Source organism: Amblyomma americanum, chromosome 9 (assembly GCF_052857255.1).
Source record: "Amblyomma americanum isolate KBUSLIRL-KWMA chromosome 9, ASM5285725v1, whole genome shotgun sequence".
Lineage (NCBI taxonomy): Eukaryota > Metazoa > Arthropoda > Arachnida > Ixodida > Ixodidae > Amblyomma > Amblyomma americanum.
Window position 1 is genome coordinate 77,351,666 of NC_135505.1, and position 23,214 is coordinate 77,374,879.

Consider the following 23,214-nt stretch of genomic DNA (forward strand, 5'->3'; position numbering starts at 1 on the left):
TTCACCTGCCCAAACAAATTTGTCCTAATGCACCTCTTCCAACTGGAGGCCCAAATGAGCACGGCAAAAATTCGGTGCAATTTTTGCGCATTAAAGCGGGAGCAATGCAACGCTTGCATTATATACCATAACTTGCTTATTTAAGAAAGGTTACAGACTGTTGCTCTTGCAAATATTGACAAGTGAGCGGTTTTTCATTTCTCCGCTTTCTCGCGGATTTCTTTGATATGCTGTGTCCAGTACGGCTCGGTGTCCTTATAACACTCTAAAGACACTCCCAAGTATTTGGCAGGCGGTGTAGCCCATGACATATTAGCGAAGGTGTCGGGGGTTGACTGCCATTATTCATGCCAAAACCCATTCACTTACCCCAGCTAACTTGAGTTCCTGTACCTTCACTAAAATGCTTCACAGCACTGACTGTCCTCTTTATACTCTACCCGTTTACACAAAAAACCGCGACATCATGTGCGTAGTCACTAAGGGTAGACAGCTGGGCTAGTTGGTTTGCATTATTATGGAACATTGTACCAGCGCAAGAAACAAGGACGAAGGGAAAAGAAAGACAACACGAACTCCGGACGCAAAACTTTGGACCGCAGCTTATCACAGCTTTTACGTTTTCAGTCATATTGCACTCACCAATTGTAGGCCAGTAGTTTAATTTCAGTCTCCTGCAGTCGGAAGCCATCGATGTCTTTGTTTTGTAGAATGTTTAAGCACAAAGCTTCAATATAAATACAGAACAAAAGAAGGCTGAGGGGGCAACCCTGGCGCATCGAACGTCGTACATTATTTGGCGGTCCCCAATGACTTATTGACAGTTAATCTCGTAGTGCAGTCAAGGTACGCCAAGGCCACTCGCTCTCGAATGACTGTACCAACATTAAGGTAGTCTAAGATACTGAACAGAATGTTATGTGACGCACAATCGACAGCCTTTTCCAAGTTCATGTGCAGTAATGCTACACATGCTTGTGTTGCATCTCGGAATTCAAGTAAAACTTCTTAATTTATGGATGTTGTGAAAAAATAGATCGCCCTTTGATGCCATACGTTTGGTGGGACGAACTATTTCGGTTATAACTGTTTGTAGCCTGCCAGCAAGCACCTTCATACAAATCTTGCAGTCAACGTTCGTCAGAGCAACGGGCCTGTAAGACGACACCTGCTTAAGCTTATCTGGTTGGTCAGTTTTCGGGATAAGCACAGTATGAGACGACCCGAACAATGCTGGCAATGACTTCAGTTCATAGGCCTCATTAAATAAGGCACACAACACTGGTGAGAATTGTTCCTTGAATGCTTTGTAAAAAGCCGCACTCACGCTGTCGGGTCCGGGTGATTTCCCCCGGATTTAGGTTATTTTTTGCCTGCTGAACTTCTTGTTCAGTTATTGGCCGCCCAAGGCTAGCTTTTCGCTCGTCGTCAATTTTGACATCGACTCAAGAAACGATTCCTTAAAACGATCCAACTTCACACTATGGTAATAAAAGAGCTGTTGGTAGCGTTCAAAGAAAGCTTGTCTGCAGCTGCCACGCCCCCGACAAGCCGAAAGCGAAGACTTCGACTCAAAGGACTAAATCAGATTGTCATCGATGTGGTGGCGCCATGCACCTGTAAGTTGTCCGTTCTTAAATCGCGTGTGTTTTAAATGCCAAAAGAAATGTCATGTTGCGAAAATGTGCGAAAGTAGAGGTGTGCATCAACTAGAACCGGAATCGTCAGACAGTGACCTGCTCACGCTTTGCCCCACTGAAAACCGTACGGGGGTTCCTGCCATTGTAGTCACTGTGCGGTTAAACGGGGAAAACGTAGCCATGGAATTAGACACTGGAGCGGCGGTTTCCATAATGTCGCAGGCAGAGGGCGCTAAGCATTTTCCAAACGCCAATCTTAGACCCGCTGATGTCAAACTTCTCACGTACAATGGCACGCCGGTTCATATCAAAGGTATTATTGATGTTGAAGTGGTGTACTATGATCAATGTTTTCATTTGCCCCTAGTAATTGCCACAGAGACTAAAGGCGCGAGAATGCCTACGTTGCTCGGGCGCAACTGGCTTGGCGAAATCGAAATCAGGTGGCATGAAGTGATGCAAGTGAAGGCACCGGCGAAAGAAATGTCCTTGACTGAAAAATATTGCGAAGTGTTCGAACCTGGCTACGGAGCGATAAGAGGCTTTACGGCAAGCATTGTTAAAGAAAACGCTTCGCCAGTGTTTTTCAAGGCGCGATAAGTGCCGTATGCTTTGCGCGAGCAGTCGAACGGATCGGCGGAACGTGCTGTACAGACTACAAAGACTGCACTTTTCAAGCAGTTGCTAGAGGACAGAGAAAAGGGCACTACAAAAACTTTGCGGCACAGAATAGACAACTTTCTCTTTTGCTATCAAACAACGCCGCACACATTTACCGGCAAGACACCGGCTGAATTGTTTTTGAGAAGTAAGTTGCGGACCAGATTGTCCTTGCTGCGACCAAATCTGACAAGTGCCATGACGGAAAAAACCGGTAGGGTGAAGAGTTCAGCAGATAAGCGAAGAGCGCAGCCGCAATCTTTTGTGACTGGTGAGAGGGTGCTGGTGAGTTCTGTGCGCGGGGATCAAGTGAAGTGGCATCCTGGAAAAATTGTGCGAGTGAAGCCTATTTGGTTGCCATTGGAAACAGAGGGCGTTTTGTGCATGCAGATCATTTGCGACGTTCCGCCCTTGACGATGAAACACAAGCTAATAGGGAAGTGTGCCTACCTCACGCCTCCGAGTTTTCCGCCCCGCCGCTGCTTGCCGCTCAGCCGGAGACTCGAATTGGACCGAGCGTTTAAGACCACGAGTCATCTAATAACGAACCGATTCCCAGCAAGAGCATCCTACTTGAAAAGACTTGACCCTGTTCATAATATTGGTCTGCACTTATCAACTGGAGCATATAGAACATCCCCGGTAAATAGTATTTATGTTGAAGCAAATGAGCCCACACTAGAGGATAGTAGAGTCACACTTACATGCACGTACATTCTAAAAACCCGTTCTCTTCCTAAACATCTCTGCTATTCCATTGTTACCAAGTGCCCTTCTAGAAGATTATTCATTAATAAACCACATTTTATCAGGCCACTAATAATGCGCTTTGAGGAAAAATGTGAAGAGTTAGCAGTGCTGGACGCCCTACCGAATAGTGCACAAAGACATGAATATCTGCCACTATGGTACAGCCTTCCTACGGTGTGTGACTTCACACTCACACGCGTAAACAAAGAGCAAATGCCACACGAGCACATACTGCAAGAGTTCTTTGCCTTACAAGAAAAATATGACACCTACACTGAACTTTACACTGATGGCTCGAAAACAGAAAGTCATGTCGGAAGTGCAGTAATTCAATGAAAAAATGAAAAAATGATTCGATTTACCACAGTATGCATCGGTATTTACTGCGGAGTGTTATGCCATCTTTGTAGCCGTAGAACAAATAGTAAAACAAAACATAAAAAATAGCATCCTTTACACCGATTCACTGAGTGTGCCCAAAGCGCTGCTCTCTACAATTGCTGCTGAACCCTTAATAGGAAAAATCATACATAACATAGTTAATATCACAAAGCAAAAACATAACATTATATTCTGCTGGGTCCCTAGCCATGTTGGAATTTTAGGTAATGAGAGAGCAGATGCTTGCGCAGCGCAAGCTCGAATTGGTCATATAAAACAAGTTAACCTACCACAGAGGGATTTTTCTAATTTACTGCACAGTAAACTCAGGCATAAGTGGCAGGTTGCATGGGAAGAACAAACAAACAACAAACTGCACTCTATAAAACCAGTTTTGGGAGAGTGGAGGTCACCTAAACATCACGAACGTTTTACAGAAGTTATTTTGTGTCGCATTGGACTGCGCATTGGACACACACACCTTACACACAACTTCCTCTTGACGAAAAAAGACAAACCTCTCTGCGAAATGTGTGACGATGAACTCACGGTAAACCACATTTTAATTGTATGCACAAAACTGGAACAACTGAGTAAAAAATATATCACAACATTCTACAATGAATACGTTCCACTACACCTTATGTTACTTTTGGGTGATCAAGCACTGGTTGATTTTTCAAGCATTTTTAGGTTTCTCAGACATGCCAATGTTTTAAACAAACTTAAGATATAAAAAGCGTAACCATTAACAAAAGCTCTAACCGTGTACTTGGCGCATCATAGCCTTAGTTGCTTTTGCGCCATTAAAATCAATATAACTAACTAACGAACCGATTCTGCTAAGAAGGAGCAACCGAGAAAGGAGTCCTGAGCGTTGGGGTTACGACTGTTTTTGATCTGGTGGGGAGGGAATGTTGTGTCGGTATCTGGAATGCGACACGTGCGTTGACCGGTGTTTGATAAAGATATGATAGTGCGGTCGCCTTGGTTCTGCGCATGCTCGAGTGCAGCTGCCACCGGATGAATACTCGTTCATGGGCTGTACTGCGGGGAGTTGTTTTTCGTGCTGCCTGGGTGCAGTACTCGTAATAAAGCTGTATTCATCAAGGCAACGTCTTCTGTGTGGATGCAACACCTACGTTATCTGTTTCTGTGCGGCCCGCCCATTCTATCTCTGCTACGTGATTACGCCTTGCGCTCGCTTTTTCAATTCCTAACGATCTTTTTTGTCGACGCATCGCCCACCCCCAGTATCTACGCTCTCGCGCGCACAAGTGCACCGCGATAATGAGCTTCATAATCAGTTAAAGCTTTTGTTTGATTTTTCTAACATCGTTCATGTATAAACCAGGCGCATTACACTCCAGAGCTAGCAATTTCTCTAGCAATGGCGTTCAATGCCTTTTATTTTGTTTTTATTTATGCCTAATGAAGCTCGATTGTTCAATAGCTTATACCTTAATCTGCTGCTTGCACATTTCCCATTCTTGACGCAGTCCATGCTTGCTATTCAGAGCATCGTTATTAATTTCTACTTCTACTAGTCTAGTAAACTGATCATCATTTAACAGTTTACTGTTTAACTTCTAAAAGTCCCACTGAAAACAGCCGCCTGTCTTTCTGGTTCCAATCGTACACTGAACCAAGCAGTGATCCGAATATGTTACGGGCAGAAGATCATAACATTGGCACTTTAGGACCAGTTTCGCGGATATGTAAATCCTGTGAAGGCGGGCGTGGCTAGAACGCTGAAAAGGCGTGTACTGAAGCCGCCAGTTGCTTGCCACACATTCCGCCACATCTTCCAAAGCAAGCTCGTCAATCGCGGGAGACCAAAATTTATGTGCTCTTATCTCTAAAAGCACGCGGGCTAGTTTTGTCAGCGGCGCTCAAAACGCAATTGAAGTCACCCATAAAGACGAGTTTCTTGTCCGTTTAAATATTGCTGAACAAAATCAAACAGAGTTGCCCTTCCATCAACAAAAGTAGATGCATATATAGACAACACGTCATTGATTAGAATAAAAACAAAAATCGAGGGCCACTCCCATACCAGAAGGAAAAGAAGCATGCGCTTCAACAACTGGACCTGGAAGCGTTTTATCGAACAAGACACATCCTCCCGAAGTGCCAACCGCGTGACTCACAAGTGCATAAAACCTGAACGTGAAACACTGCACGATGCTCTCGGTCTCTTTTTCACTCTCTACTTTCGTCTCTTGAACACCTAGAACATCTATGTCGCGGTCATTTAGGAACCGAAGAACTTGGTTCTGCTTCCTTTTCGCGGCTAAACCTCGTACGTTAAATGTGGGAATTTTTAGCGACTGTGCAGTAGCCATTTTATTGCAGTGAAAAGAGGCCGAGAGCATGATGCTTACCTTTCACGTCTAGCATGAAGCTAGACGCCTTTGTTGACGCCAGAGCTATGCATTTGGACTGGCGTACCTAGCGTCGGGGCGGTTTTTCGACGGCTCTCTTGTCCGTCGAGACATTCGGTTCGGGTTTAAAACTCGGTCTCCTCCCTAGTGGCGTTTTCGCTGGCGGCTCCTCGATGCTAGTTGCCCCCGTCTTATCCTGTCCGCTGCCGCTCTCCTCGTGGGCTCGCTTCGCTGGTCCTAGGACGCTGGTCACTCGGTCGCCACTCTTCCCGGGAGGTTCCTGCTTGCTGGCTGACTCCGGTATCTCAGAATTCGGAGAGAGCTCAGCCTCGCCCACCATGCCTTCCACCGCATCTTTGTTGCCAGGTGTTGCAGTTTTCTTGCCGGGCACACAGGGCGCCTCGTTTCTTACCCCAGAGGTACCAGCTTGGCCGTAGTTCCAGCGAGCTTTCCCGCATCACCGACGCCACTTGCTGCTTCTTCTGTCTCGGCGACATCCATTTCGTGCTCCGCCGATTCCGCCCTCGATGGTAGTCCTGTAGCCACCGCGTACGTTCGTACGCATTCAGAGTCAGCATGGCCGAACCGCTTACAATCAAGCAGTGCAGAATCTTACATTCCCTGCGCACATGACCGGTCCCGTGGCAGCGCAGGCACTGCATCGGCCGACCAGGCGCAACCACGAGGGCCAACTCTCCTGTGACTCTTATCTGGTAGGGCAGGTCCCCTGTCTTCATCCCCGGCTTCATATTTAGGAGCACGGTCCTTGTCGTTGAACCCTTTTCGTGAACGCCTTGGACGCGCCACCGCTAACGGGTAACTTCGGTCACCTGACCGAATGCCGCCAATACAGTTCGGATGTCCTCATCGGCAACTCCATGCAACATCCAATGGAGTCGGAGCTTCACCTGTTGATTCTCAGGGTCGATGATGATGCACCGGCGCCCTTTCACTAGAATCCCTTTAAAGGCAAGCAGCCGTTTAGTTGCTTCGACGCTGCTCAAACTCACGGCCCAGACGTGGTTGATTTGATCGCCCTCAGGGCCACCACGTTTGAGAGCGTACCAGTGTTCGCCAAGGCGTCCCGGAAATCTTCAACTCTAAAAAGGTCGCACACGCACGTCTCCGTGCAAAAAACTGGGTTCAGAACAACACGTCCGGTGGGCAGGTTCGGCAAAATGATCTTGTATTCCTTATCGCCGTTCCCTTCAAGCCTGCTACCGCGGCCGGCCTGGGCCGCTACCGCCGCTCCGCCGTAGCTCCTGATTCCTCGTCCGTACACACCGGTGACCGGAATTAGAATGGCTATACCACCGACGCTCGGAGGAGGTTCTCCGTTGTACGCGGGATTCTCCGCTATGTCCTTTCACAGCAGCTTCGTATTGTATCCGAGCAACTACTAACGCTGCTGGGGGTCGCCAAAGCGAGAAAATAAACAAGAGGAAAAATGAATGCGTCGGCCGGGAATCGAACCCGGGTCAACTGCTTGGAAGGCAGCTATGCTAACCACTATACCACCGACCATTTTTTTTCTTTATTGCATGACTATACACATCAATAAAATATCGTAGTTGACATGCCCCTTGGCAGGCAACCGTGTCTAATGGACTTTCATTACAAGTTGGTCCATCAGACTCAATACATCATCCGCATAGTCCTGCTGCTCCAGGACCTCTCTTAATTTATACATATGTTCGACAAAATAATCATACAGATCGTGCATCTAAGTCACAATGTCTAAAAGCCATTCTACTCCTCCAGATGCTGTGAAGACCCAATAACAAAATCTAGTCATACTGTGCAACATCCCTTTCAGTGGTCAGGTACCGAATTCCGCGTGGTGTCAATGGCAAGTCTTTTTTTTAGGGTTCTTTGCAAAACATCCCTGTAGAACATCACATCCCAACAATCCAGGAACACGTGTTCTACCGTCTCTGGCTTTCTACACAAGAGACAGTTTGAGCCCCAAGGAACAAAAAGGCCCTTTTCCTCTAGCCATGTTTTTACTGGTAGGGTTCCTGTATGCAATTTGAAAAAGAATGTTTTAACGCCAGGCACAACAGTCATCTTCTTAACTCGCCAGCGAACGTCTTTTCCAGGGCCTTCCCAGTATAAGTTTCTGTACAGTGGAGCTGAAAACAACTGCTCAACAAGATCCTTGTATAGTCGCTTCGGCGTTACACTCGCTAAATACTCTAGAGAAAACCGCACTTGCAAAAACCTGAATGACCAGACCACCTCTCGCAGGAAGCGAGACACTGTGCACCTCCGAGCATTGCACGAAGAGACAGTGAATTCTGGAAGTGCACAAGATAGCATGGTTTGTATGAATGTTCGCAAGAAGGCGTCATTTTGGTCACGCAAGAAACAAAACCTTAAAGCCACCTGCCGTACATATAGATGCATAAGAGACAGTCATCCGACCTTTACTCTCCGAAAGAGATTATCTCTGCGAATTCGTTCCCAATTGGACGCCCAAATAAAAACAGCAAAAACCCGATGGAACCTTTGGATATTGTTTCGTGCACAATGTAATACATGGAGTAAATACATGATCCTTGCAACAAGAAAGGTGTTACATACAGTAGCACGCGCGAAAATGGAAAGGTTACGGCCCATCCACCCTTTCGTCCTGTCCCGCATTTCTTCTGCTTTTTCATTACAGTAATTGGTATTCTCATCATATTTGTCCAGCGGGCCTCCCATATAAACTCCGGGAGTTGTAGTCCATCGGACCCCGCAGAACAATTCTGGCTCTAAGTCCCATTGCCCATGCCAGACTCCGAGACATTTTTCTATATTAACAGCGCTGCCAGTTTGCCTGCAAAACCTTTCAGTTATTTGTAACGCTTCTACAACACTTTTGCGATCTTCGCAAAAGAGCGCTACGTCATCAGCGTATGACAGTATTCTCACCTGAGACGCTGCCAACCTAAAACCTCGGATGTTCCCACTCGCAGTTATCCTACAAAAAGGCTCCAAATAAATTGCAAAAAGAAGAGGGGACAGTGGACATCCTTGTCGAACAGATGTCCTTACATCAATTTTTTCAGATACCAGTTTGTTTATCATTAGGCGTGTCGAGCAACATGCATAAGCCATTTTTATTCCTTTGAAAACAACTGAACCAATACCAATATGTTCCAACAAACAGTAGAGTATTTCATGAGACACGCGATCGAACGCTTATTCAAAATCAATTTGAACCATAGCCACTTTCTTATTTAGAGCATCGCAGCACTCGAGCACGCTGCGTGCTACATGAATATTTTTAAATATGTTTCTGGTTTTTATTCCACACGTTGTGTGAGGTCCTACAATATCCTTTATGACGTATTGAAATCGCTTAGCTAACACTTTCATCAGAATTTTACAAACAACGTTTGTTAACGTGATTGGTCTATATCCTGTAACCTTTACAGCTTGGCTGGGTCATCTGTTTTAGGAATTAAGACCGTATGGGCACTGTTAAAAGAAGGTGGCAGCCTACCGACCTCAAAGCACTCTTAAAAAGGTTATAAAGCATAGTGGAAAGGTCATATTTAAAGCACTTATAAAAGGCCGCACTCAAACCGTCAGGTCCCGGCGACTTTCCGGCATTCAGTTCATCAATTGGTGTCACTATTTCCTCAATACTTAATTCATTGTGTAGTTCTTCAGTGATCTCATTTCCTAATATTGGCATAAGTGGCGAAAAGTTCTCCCAAACCCTTCTTCGCTTGGTGCTTTGCTTGCAAACAGCACACGGTAATGTTCCACGAATGCACTCAAAATTCCAGTTTTATCACTCAGGATTTGCCCTTTGTATTTGATAACTGAGATCTCGTTCGAGCGCGCGTTTTGTTGGCGTTTCGCCAGTAAGCCATTTTTCCGTGCGTGCTCTTATCGCTGCCCCTCTGTGCTTCTGAGCATCTAAAGCTTCTAGCCTAACTTTGACGCCCTTTATGTCATGCATGAACATGTCTGGCGTTTCTTCCTCTTCGCGCCCTAAATTTTCCAGAAGCTCTCGCAGTTGCTTTTCTTCCTTTTTTTCCTCATACTTTATTATGCTTGAACGCTCAATGGCATCAATTTTCACCTCCTGCTTAAAGCGTTCCCAAGATTCAATACATCCTGCTTCACTGTTATTAATCGTATCCATGATTTCCTTAACTTTTCTTTAAAAAATGTTGTCTTCTATAAGCCTTGAGCTTAGCTTCCACATATCCCAGTTCATTTTTGTTTTACGCTGCTTCCTTCCTCCCAAAGTTACCGTAACTGGGCAGTGGTCACTAAAGGACACTTGCTTCACTTCATACTGCTCACGGGAAGGCGAAACTCCGGCGACACGTATATTCTGTCGAATCGTGCGTGGCTACTTCCTTGAAAATGCGTAAAATGCACATGTTTATGACTTTTCGCCAGGTCCATTACGTCCTCTAAGCTGCACTCGTTCAGGACACTCTTCAACAAATCAGCACTCCGGTCTTTTACAATCTTTCCATTTGAACGATCTTCAGGGTCCAAAACACTATTGAAATCACCCAATAATATGAGCACTCGACTGCACTTAAGGAACGAACCTAACTGTTCAAAAAATCCGCGGCGTTCCTTTGTATTGTAGGAGCATGCAGGACAACAACCCTCACCGCGAGTGTTTCGTAAGTGAAGTTGCCCACGATAAACCGCCCCCTTGCACAAGTTATTATTTGTTCCTCTACTATGCCTCTGTTTTTCCTCAGGAAAAGACAGCATCCCGCCGACAAACCAGCCGCATGGTTTACACAAACATTGAATCGTGACCGAAAACCAAGCACCCTGTTATCTGTTTGCTGGTCATCCTCAACTTTTGTTTCTTGAATAGCCGCGATATCTAGATCTAACTCGCCGAACAGTCGATTCAACTGCACTTGCTTACGCTTCGAGGCAAGTCCTCGTACGTTCAGAGTGCCAACTTTTAGCGTTTTCTTCAAGTAAGCTGTAGCGTACATAGAGCAAACAAACAGCAATGCTTATAATGCTCACTGCTTCGGTCTCTCGTCGCGAGTGAGCGACGAGTACCGTGACAAGGCTAACTCGCCTTTCTTGGCTCCCTCCCCTCTCCAATGCCTTTCTAGCCGACGAAGCTCTCTGTCCGTAGCCGGTGCCTTTTCGTAGTCACGAGGTCGCTTAATGGAAGCGAATGTCGCATCCATCGGCGCCTCGGAGTCGTGATCACCTGTACTGCCCTCCTTCCTTGGCTGTTCTGGCGGCGCAGCAGCATCCGCCTTCTTGCCAGTCCTTTCTGCAGCGGGGTCACCTTGTGACTTCCCGTTGCCAGCAGGCAGCTCCGGCTGCTGGAAAGCAGGGCCGTCACTGAGTCCTGAAGGAGGCGGGGCTCCGGCGTTCTCCAGTTCCTCTTGGTCCATAAGCAGCTCGCTTCCGTCGTCTTGCGGCGGAGCGGTACCCGTTGCCACACGCGCGTACGTGCGGACGCATCCTTCCCGTTCGTGTCCGAAGGACCGACACAAGCTGCACCTCGGCGTGCGGCAGTCGCGTCGAATACGTCCCGTTCTCTTGCACCGTAGGCATATTGGTGTATGTCCAGGCACCACCACTAACACTTGCCCTCCGTAAAACCTGAACATGTGGGGTAAATGATCGATAGAGAGCCCCTCCTTCAGAACCATACGCACCAGCCGGGTTGTCGACTCGGCGTCTTCGAAACCCGGACTGTTCCACTGCTAATGAGTGACATCTGTCACTTCTCCGAACTCTTCAAAAGCCTTCTGCACAGACTCATTAGACACATAGAAGGGCACCCAGTGCACCCTGAAGGCAACTCACGTTTGTTGGGTTCAATGACTGCACAATAGCGTTTTTTCACTTCCAGTGCTCCTTCTGTCAGCAGTCGTTCCTTCGATTTCGGAATTTCCAGCTTCAACATCCACACATGCGACATTTGAAAGGGCCCAATGCCAGTAACGAAGGGTAGAACACCGGCAGTTTCCAATGGCTCGCGAAAATCCTGTATTCGATAAGGCTGCCCGGCAATATCGAGCTCCGTATTGTATCCGAGCAAATACTAACGCTGCTGGGGGTCGCCAAAGCGAGAAAATAAAAAAGAGCAAAAATGAATGCGTCGGCCGGGAATCGAACCCGGGTTAACTGCTTGGAAGGCAGCTATGCTAACCACTATACCACCGACTTTTTTTTTCTTTATTGCCTGACTTCGGCAAGAACCACAATACACAAATACACCTACACGGCACAATGAACAATACTTAACACTGTCCGCCTGGTGGGTTGTAGCATCGTCATATTAAAACTCAAAACTCTCTAAGCGCCACCAATTGCTCTACTCTTCCGAGCCACTCCTGAGCTTCAGGAGCAATTTTCTGAATTTCAGTATACTTATACATACACTCCTGAAAATGGATCCGTGCTGGCCGTGCATCAGGATCGCAATGATATCCTGCCATTCTGGAGTGCCCAATACAGTGGAATCCCATTAGCATAATAAGGTCGAATGATGACCCATCCTCACTCTCTACAGGCAAGTACCATATTCCATGAGAGTCTAGCGGAAATTCATTTTTCAAAGTTCTTTGCAAGATGTCCCACAAGTATACCCCTTCCCAACAATGCAAAAAAACGTGGTCTGTTGTCTCCGGTTGTTTACAGACTAAACAATGTGATCCCCAAGGTAGAAATAAATGCTTCCCCTCCAAAAATTTCTTTACTGGTAGTGTTCCGGTATGTAACTTAAAGCATAATGTTTTTCCACTTGGCGGCACCTGCATCGCCTTCCCACGCTTAAGTTCGTCGCGTCCCAGGCCTCCACTGTATATGGCCCTGTACATAGGTTGTGGAAGCACTACATCGCACAAATCCCTATACAAATTCTTCCTGCTAACAGAAGACAAACACTCATACGAAACCGAACAGATAGGAATCGAACACTCGCGACAACCTCTCTAAACTATCCGAAAATACGTCCCGATAAACTTTCAGTTGAGACAACAAAATCCGGCAGTGCATTTCTAAGCCTTAATTGGCACACAGTGCGCAAGAACGGATCACTTACATCACGCACAAAAAAAAAATCTGCGTACGACTTGCCGCAAAAATAAGTGCCCCAGACTAAGGCCACCGTCCTTGACCCGCATAAACAAATTCGTCCGGCTTCATCGTTCCCAGCCTGCAGCCCATACAAAAACGGCAAAGATCCGGTGCAATCTCTGTACGTTCATCCTTGCACAATGCAACACTTGCATCACATACCACAACCTAGACATAAAAAAAAACAGATTACACACTGTGGCCCTTGCGAAAATTGACAGATGTTGCCCTTTCCACCTCTCAACCTTTTCACGCATGGCTTGCGTCTGTTCTCTCCAGTACGGTTCGCTATCGCGATAACCGTCTAGTAGGACGCCCAAGTACTTTACTGGGCCGTCACCCAGGACATGTTCGCAAAATTGTCGAGCTTCATTGGCATTCTCCGCGACAGAACCCCAGGGACTTTGACTAATCACTTTACTGCCTGTGACTTTGGTGAATTCTTTCACACATGCCACGGCCTCGGTTACACCTTCCCGATTCACTGTGAACACTGCCACATCATCCGCATAGGCCTGCAGATTAACTTCTGCCGCCTGAAGCTGGAAGCCGCGAATTTTTTCATTATTCATGATATTCAAAAACAACGCTTCGATGTAAATGCAGAATAGAAGTGGGCTAAGGGGACAACCCTGGCGCACCGAACGCTGCAGGTCGATGAGGGGCCCCCAAACTCTTATTTACAATTAATCTTGTCGTGCAGCTCCGGTACACCAAGGCCACTCCCTCGCGAATAATGGACCCTGCATTTACATGGTCGAGTATGCAGAACAGGATTTCGTGCGAAACACAATCAAATGCTTTCTCAAGATCAAGCTGAGGTATGGCTACCCCGCTATTTGTATGATCACAACATTCAAGCACACACCTCGCTCTATGAATATTGGTAACAATGGAGCGTCCCTTGATCCCACACGTCTGGTGAGGACCGACTATATATTGAATAACTGACTGTAGTCTACAGGCTAGAATCTTCATGAAAACTTTATAATCTACGTTTGTGAGTGCGATAGTGCGATATGCTATGACCTGTTGTAACTTTTCTGCTTCATCATATTTAAGAATTAATACTGTGTTGGATTTACCGTAAGACGGAGGCAATTCATTTACTTTGTCGGCTTCATTATACACTGCTGTCAGTACTGGCACTATTTCGTGTTTATATGCTTTGTAAAAAGCCGCACTTAATCCATCAGGTCCAGGTGATTTTCCTAGGGTAAAATTTTCTATCGCATGCTCGACCTCTGACGCAGTTATCGACAGCTCCAACCTTTCTGTTCGTCATCTAATGGCGGTAAAGCGCCAAGAAACTTTTCCTTGAATGCGCTCACATTCACTTCTTGCTTTGCAAACAGCACCTGATAATATTCAAGAAATGCCTGCTAGATATGACCACTTTCTCCAGATAACGCCCCACCCCAATCAATCTTTTCAATGTGGTTTCGCTGAGCATGCGCTTTTTTAATTCCTAGCGCTCGTTTTGACGGTGTCTCCCCAGCTGCTACATCTTGCGCCTAGCTAGCCCGCACAAGCGCGCCACGATAGCGTTCTTCGAAGAGTTCAATTTTATGTTTTATTTTTCAAATGTCGTCCATCCATTTTCCAGGCTCTTCGCTTTCTTTTCGACACGTTTAGCCAGTAAAGATCTTAAATTTTCTTCCTCACGCTTCTCCTCTTGTCGTTTACAGCTTGACCTTTCGATCGCTGCTATCTTTATTTGTTGTTTGCAAAGCTCCCACTGCTGCCATACTTTGTTCCCCGCTCTTCTCTAATTTGCCGATTTCTTCATTTACTTTTCTGCTAACGATGTCGTCTGTAATGAACTTATTATTTAATTTCCACATCTCCCGAGAAAACTGATTTCCTTCTTTCTTTGTCCCTATCCCACACTCCACTAAACAATGATCAGAAAATGATACCGGTACTACACTGTAGCTACTGCATTTTGAAATAACATCCGGCGACACATAAATGCGATCTAGCCGTGCATGGCTTGACCGCTGAAAATGTGTGAACCTCACACAACGCTCGCCTTCTAAACATTCCGCCACATCATCGAAGTTGCACGTCGCTATAACTTCTGAGAATGCCTCAGTGCTTCTGTTCCTAAACGCCCGCGCCCTGGTTTTGTCACACCCTCTCAGGACGCAATTGAAGTCACCCATGACGATCAGGGATTCATCACAAATTAAGTACTTTTTTAGGCTCTGAAAAAAAAACTGTCCTTTCATCCCCCACATTTGGAGCTTACACACAAATTATGCGCCAATATGTTTTGTTGTACACGAAGTCAACCAAAACACATCTACCCGATGGACACGCCATACATCACTGAACCTCAAGTCCCGGTACATTCTTAACAAAAAAGACACAGCCCGCAGACGTGCCTATGGCGTGGGACACTACCGCAAAAAACCTAGACGTGAAACGTCCCAAGCAGCACAAGTGATTGGCCGAACATTGGAACCGTATTGGCAAAGGCGGGCCCTACAAAGGGCCAGGATGGGACCATCCTGGTGCAATATTGGGCCGATGACCTGTGCTGCTTGGGGTCGCACCATGTTCCCGGTCTCATCTTCCCCGTCAATTTTCGTTTCCTGCACTGCAAGGACGTGAATGTCATGCTCAGTTAAAATGCGGTATACCTGGCTCTGCTTCTTCTTGCTTGCCAGTCCCCTGATGTTAAGTGTACCGACTTTTATGGGGGGCGCAGGAGCCATTTTCATAAAGAAGAACGAGGCCGGGAACATAGTGCTTACCCTTCCCGTCCAGCGCGTGGCTAGACGACGTCTCTGGCACCGGAGCCATCCGGTGCTGGTTCCAGGCCTGGTTGCGGGGCCGGTTTGTCGAGGGTTCTCCTCTCCGTCGACACATTAGGTCGTGGTCGGATGGATCGCCGCCGTCATTGGGTCGTTTTTGCCGGCGGCTCCTCGACACTGGGGGCTGCCGCCTTGTCTCCATCGGCTCCGGTCTGGGCGTGTGGTCGCTTCGCTGGGGCAGGACCACTGGTAGTACGGGCGCCGCACTTGTCATGGTTCTCGTTCGGAGTCGCTGGCTCACTTTCTTGGAGCGCTGGGTCGGTTTCTTGGAGCGCCGGCGCGCTTATTTCATCACTCGACGCCTCCATCCCATTTGTCAAAGATTCTGCCCCTTCAGTTTTCCGCCCACCATCGCTGCTAGAGGGTTCCGAAGAGTCTATTGCGCCTGCGTGCTTTTTGGGTTCTCCTATGCCTTTTTCAGATTCTTCGGCCTCGACTACGTCCATCAGGAGTTCCGCAGAGTCGTCTTTCGACACAGTGCCCGTAGCCACCGCATAAGTGCGGACACAGTCGGCATCCGCGTGACCGTACCACCGACATTTCGTACAGCGGGGAACTTTACATTCACGCCTCACGTGACCCGTACCGTGGCAGCGCAGGCACTGCATTGGACGTCCAGGCGCCACGACAAGAGCCAACTCTCCGGCGACGCGTACCTGGTGTGGTAGGTCTTCCACTTTCAGACCGGGCTTCAATTTCAGTAGGACAGTTCTTGTCGTTGAGCTCTTGTCATTGACGCCTTGGATCCGCCACCGGTCTCGCGTAAACTCGGTCACTTTGCCAAATGCCGCTAATGCCGTCCGGATGTCGTCGCCGGCCACACCATGAAGCATCCAGTGTACCCGCAGCTTTACCTGTTGGTCTTCCGGGTCGATGATGCAGCAAAGTCTCTTAACCTGCAGCTCATTGGAGGCGAGCAACTTCTCTGCTGCCTCCGTGCTCCGCAGGGTGACCGCCCACACATAGTTGATTTGGTACGCCCCCAACGCGACCACGTCGGGGAACGTACCGGTCTCAGCCAGGGCGTCACGGAAATCCTCGACCCGAAACGGCCTCGCTTGCACGTCTCCGTGAAGAAAAACCGTGTTGAAAACAACACGTCCTGTTGGCAGTGTCGGCAAAATGATCTGGTACTCCTTATCTTCACAGTCTTCAATCCTGTTTCCGCGGCCGACGAAGGCCGCTGTCGCCGCTCCGCTGGAGCCCATGATACTGCGATCCGATCAGCTCGGCTGCCGGAAGCAGAATGAGGACTATACCACTGACGCCCTACGGAGGTTCTACACTTTATGCGGGATTTTCCGCTATATTCATTCAGAACAGCTGTGTATTGTATGCGAGCAACTAATAATGCTGCTGCGGGTAGCCAAAGCGACAAAATAAAAAACTAAAAAAATGTGCCGGCCGCGAACCGAACCCGGGTCAACTGCTTGGAAGGCAGCTATGCTAACCACTATACCACCGACGCCAGACGGAGGTTCTTCATTATGCGCGGGATTTTCCGCTTTATTGCCATCTTTGACATTGAACAAAAAAGGGAAAAAATAAAACGCGCCAGCCAAGCACCGGCTGACACGACATGCTAAAATCTCTTCAACTGTGCCAACTGGTCAAGTACATCAATCCACTCTTACACTTCCCTGAAACGCACAACACTCTCCATGAAATGGTCACTCACGGAACGAACTTCAATATCCGCATTGTTGAACTCCATCCTTGTTTTCCGCAAGCTGTGGAAACCCAGGAGCATTATGGCATCGAATGGAATTTCGATGGTGTTAAGAACCGGCACAAATCTTATACCATGTGAATTTATGTGTAGATCATTGTTTGGAGTTTTTTGATGAACATCCCAGAAAAAAATTGAATCCCAACAATCCAGACAAACAAACAAACAGTTCTCCCAAACAAACAATTCTATTCCAAACAAACAATTCTATTGTTTCAGGTTTCCTACATAGGAAACAATTAGTTGTCCAAGGGACGAATAGGCCTCTATCTTATATCCATGTTTTGACTCCCAATGTGTTAGCATGCAGTTTCAAGAAAAAGGATTTGATTGCTGATGGTACTGGCATCTTCTTAACTGTCTTGAGCACATCTCCTCCTGGGCATCCACGTTGTGGCGAACGGCAGATCGATACAGGAAGCATTTTACCCACTAAATTCGAGTACAGTTCTTTCCGCATAACATTACTCAAATATTCAGCAGAGAATCGAACATGCAGCATCCTACATGCGAGCACCACTTCACGCATGTGCCCTCTAAGAGCACCACTCATTGTTTGACTGAGGATACAACCAATTCTGAAAGAACGGCCTTGTCATCGGGAACGGCCTACTGCACCTGACACCTGCCGGCCAAGCCTCCTATAAGAAGACGCATCACGCACCGCTTCTGGTCATTGGGGCAGCAGTGGTTGCGGCAGAAGTGGTTGCGAAAACAACTATTCTTCCATCTGTTTATTCAGGTTAGTGTACATGCTATTTTCTTCACTATAGTAAAGCATTTATCTGGTATTCTGCTGCTGCCAATGCTGCCTAAACGGTCTGTACGGGACGATTGAACTATGCCGACTTGCGCCGAGCTTGCAAAAGAAATCCAGTCACTCCGGGATGAAATGGTCACGATGAAGACAACCCTAGGCACGTTCAGGGAACTCTATGAAACGGTAAAAAAAAACAACGAAACCCTCACCGAAGACAACAAAGTGCTCAAAGAAAAAAACCGAACTGCTGAAACAAAAAAACGAACAACAGTCACAACGCATGTCTTATCTTGGGCAATATTCACGCTTAAACAACATCAAGGTCAAAGGCGTTCCAACAACACAGGGTGAAAGTTGCTTAGCCATTGTGCAAGCCATTGGTGACAAAATCGGGTGTCCGGTCACCCCATCTGACATCGACACTGCACACCGCGTTCCTGCCAAAACAGATACTGACATCATTGCGCGATTTTTGTCAAGAGACAAGAAAATTGAATTCTGCCCTAAAGCAAGGAAGGCCAGGCTATCGAAAGTCGATATTGGATTCCCCCAAAGCTCGGAGAAGCCCCTATATGTTAATGATCAACTGACACCTGAACGAATACGACATTTAGGGCAGGCGCGCGAACTCAAGAAGCAAAAGCAGTGGAAGTACCTCTGGACCTATAACTGCACAATCAAAGCGAGAAAGGTCGATAAGAGCACAGTCTATCGCATCTCGTGTGTTGCTGACCTTGCCATCTTTGCATAGGCAGTGACAGCTCTCCGTTCATTTGAGACATCTACATTTATATGAGCATTTATACTTACCAACAAGCAAAAGCAATTTTTCATGACAAACGGGCTTCACTATCACTGTTGCACCTTAATATCCGTTGCCTACGTAAACATCATGACGACCTTCTTACGCTGCTTACACTACTGGATCTTTAATCTGTCTATCTGAGGCATGGTTATCACGCAATGACGGGAATTTATACGGGCTCACAAACTATGTCTCGGAGTACTGTCATCGTTACACTTGTGGTGGTGGATCTGCCATATTCATCAAACACGACATGAATTATATACGTCGCCACGATATCTCATTTAACGAAATTCAATGCGAGTCAAATTAGCTTGAATTTCATAGCAATGCACTACCGTTGAAAAATCGCAACACGATTCTCGCCTCCGTTTACCGCTCACCGTCATCATCTTATGCAGAGTTCTGTTCGCAGTTAGGAATAATCCATAATGCCTTGGTAAATGAAAACACGGATATAATCTCATGTGGGAACATAAATGTTAATATTATTGACCCTATCAGGTCATGTTGCTCTGAATATGCACAATCTATGCTGAACTTTGGCATTTCTTCTCTGATTCTATCTCCAACTCGATTTGACATTACTGGCTCGAATACATTAATTGATCATCTATTGACTAATATTGATGCAGATTGCACTGCAGGCGTTATTGACTATCCAATTACTGATCATAGCCTAATTTTTCTCTGTATTGGTTCGAAAAACAAAACTGTCGCTGATAAAAATTATAGCAAAACATCGTTTAACTATGAACAATTCACTAAGTTAATTCGTAGAATATATTGGAATTCCGAGTTGGAGGATGAATGCTCAAGAAAAGCATTCGAGCGATTCTCGACGAAAATTGCCACATGCATTGAAAACTGCACCTCATATACCACTTCTGTGCGATGGTTTTGAACACCGAGGAATTCATGTATTACTAGCGGCCTGATCTGTTCTATTAACAAAAAAAAACAATTTTCACAAAAAACTGAAAACCCAACTTTTTAACATTGCTTTGAGAGCTCGTTTGAAAAAATATTCCAACACACTTTCGACGGTATTGAAGTTTGCAAAGCGCAATTATTATCAAGACCGAATTTTAAAAAACGGTAATGACACTAGACGTAATTGGAAGCTCATTAAGGAGTTTATTAACAATATTAAACGCGAACCAGGTATAACAAAAATTACACTTGAAGATGCTACATACCCCAGTGACATTGTCAATGCTTTTAGCCAGCACTTCACTATTCATCAAGCTACACAGGACGCAACCACTTCGCATTCTCTACCACGTTTCTCTATGTCTTTTTACTTACGTCCTACATCTGCAGGGGAAGTCTATCAAGTCATTAAATCGCTCAAAACAACAGGTGCAGGACTAGATTCCACTCATCCTTCCAAAGTTAAGCTGATTTCTGAAGATATATCCCCTGTTCTGGCAAATGTAATTAGCAAGATGTCTAAGACGGTTGTTTTTCCAGATTGCCTTAAAGTTGGTAAAATAATCCCAGTTTTTAAAACAGGCAATCACAACAGCATTAATACCTACCGTCCCATCTGCATCCTTTCCTTTTTCAGCAAAGTAGTTGAGAAACTTTTTTTATTCGCGACTAATGAATTACCTGAATAAATTTAAACTTTTAGCTCCTCAACAGTTCGGCTTTCGACCGGATCATTCTACCAAACTAGCATTCATCACTTTTATTGAAAAAGTCAAACAAGCCGCTGACAATGGATTAATTGCTGGAGCCATTTTCATCGATCTTACGATATCTTTTGATACAATTAAACATCTAATACTTGTTCATAAACTTGAATCATTTGGAATTTCCGGTCCACCTCTTGTGTTCATCCACAGTTATAAATAAGTAACCAATCGCAAGTTGTTTCTGTGAATAATATTTTTTATAACACTCAAGACGTAACCACAGGTGTCCCGCAGGGATCCATGCTAGGCCCCTTACTGTTCTTAATGTTCATCAATGACCTACCTGTTGCACTAAATCACACGAAATGCATACTGTATGCGGATGACACAACTATTTACACTTTTCACAAATCCACCATCGCTCTACAGGACATACTTAACACAGATCTACACAATGTGAGCAAAGGGTGTAAAAATAATATGTTACAGATGAACCCCCAAAAAACAACTTTTATTTTATTTCACTCCCCTCTCACTATCATAAAAACTCTACCATCACTAACGCCTAATAACCATTCTCTATCTGTCTCTGAAACTTCCAAATTTCTAGGCGTCACTCTAGATAAGCACCTAAAGTTTAATCGCCATGTTCAATCACTCCTGCAAAAAGTTTCCTTCCGAATTCATATCATAATCAAAACGCGTTCATATTTTCAACCACATATCATTCGTTCATTATATTATACTTATACCCATAACCACCTTAGTTACTGTTTGTCTTGCTGGGGAAATCCATACTTCACACACACTGAAAGGTTTCAGCGCCTTCAAAATCAAGCCATCAGGCTCATGACATTCTCCTCACTGCAATCTCCCTCTTCACCGCTCTATCACAGCTTGAACATACTTCCCCTCCAACAATTATTTACTCTAAAATTATTCATAATTATGTACAAGTTAATTCATCATCACGCTCACATTGACGGTGTCACTGATCAACTTATTAATGTTTCAACAGCGTAATAATTACCTTTTACCTAAAGTTAGGACTAATTATGGAAAATTTACTACCGTGTTTGCTGGCATATCCTATTGGAATACCTTACTGTGTGAAATTAAAACCTCCACTACTGTTCACACATTCCATCATCGTATAAAAGCTTATTTAATTGGCTCGCTGTATTGCCAACAGATCTAGACAGCAATATCCCAGTTTTTGGTTGTATGTTGTATTATGTAACTAAGTTGTTATTCTACATGCTTATTTTCTTTTCATTACAGATTTTATGGTCACCGTTGCTTTTACTTTTATTGCCACCATTGCTTTCGGTAGGTTGTATCTTAACACTAATTACGTACTTCACTGCTTCCCATTATTTGTTATTCTACCCCACTTGTATTGTTCTAGGAGGTCCCCCTGAGAGTCATGTACTATGGGACCTCCTGCTGTATTACTTTTATTGTATTCACCTTTTTCACATGCATTCCTGAATAAAATTGAATTGAATTGAATTGAAAAAAAAAGATGTCTACCGAGTCAAACTTGCACTACTGTGCGAAAGAACATATCACTTTTGTCACGGAGAAACATGAATCATGAGTCAACTTGTCGCAAAAACAAATGTAGGACACCTAGCCCACTTTTTTTCAGACAGAAGCAAGATTGTTCGACTCGTTCTTTCACAAGTCAAAGACCAATTAAAAACCGCAATAACACGGCGCATTTTTTAAATCGTAACTCGTGATGCACTATGCTCATTCATCACGCACAAAATCTTTGCAATGAGAAATATGTTGCAAACAGTGACGCGCGAGAACATAATAGCACCGACGCCCGACGGATGTTACCCGTTATACGCAGTATTTTCCGCTATGTCCATTCAGAGCAGCTTTGTATCGTATGCGAGCAACTACTAACGCTGCTGCGGGGCCGAAAAAAAAAGAGAATAAAAAAACTATAAAGTTTGCGTCGGCCGGGAATCGAACCCGGGTCAACTGCTTGGAAGGCAGCTATGCTAACCACTATACCACCGACGCCCGTCGGCGGTGTGTGTTCTACGCGGGATTTTCCGCTGTTCCCATTCTGAGTAGCCGTGTGTTGCGCAGGAGCGACAAGAGGAGCATTGACCACAGCTAGCAGCCCGTCCTCGCTGTTTCAGCACAATAGCGCAGCTGTGGCGAGGTATAAATACAGTGTACAATGACAGGCCGCGTTCCTCTTTGGAGCGGAGAGGGACAATAGAAATCATCACGTGGCACGGCTTCCATTGGCCTGGTACACGGAAACTTTTGTTTTCTATGCAGAACAAACGGAACAAAGGAATGCTAAATGACTGCAAGAAAATATCGAGCGGAAAGGCAGAAGGCGTGACAAAGACACGGAAAGTTTAAGAGAGCGTTTGTGCGTGGTAATTTTTGTCCCGTCAGTCTAAAATAACACCTGTTTGGCATGTGACAGACATTGAAAGATGTGACAGAGGTTTAATATCCCCCAGGAAAAATATTGCGTTTGGACTAAGAAAGGAAGTTGAATAGTAATATCGCCTTTTGCCCGTACCGCAATCAA

The 23,214-nt window shown here is 45.7% G+C and overlaps 2 non-coding genes across 2 annotated transcripts; both read right to left on the bottom strand.

Moving 5' to 3' along the window:
* Positions 1 to 7,266: 7,266 nt before the first annotated feature.
* TRNAG-UCC (transfer RNA glycine (anticodon UCC)) lies at positions 7,267 to 7,339 on the bottom strand. Its single transcript has one exon. It is a non-coding gene; the product is annotated as a tRNA-Gly (tRNA).
* A 15,274-nt stretch (positions 7,340 to 22,613) lies between these two features.
* TRNAG-UCC (transfer RNA glycine (anticodon UCC)) lies at positions 22,614 to 22,685 on the bottom strand. Its single transcript has one exon. It is a non-coding gene; the product is annotated as a tRNA-Gly (tRNA).
* Positions 22,686 to 23,214: the final 529 nt, after the last annotated feature.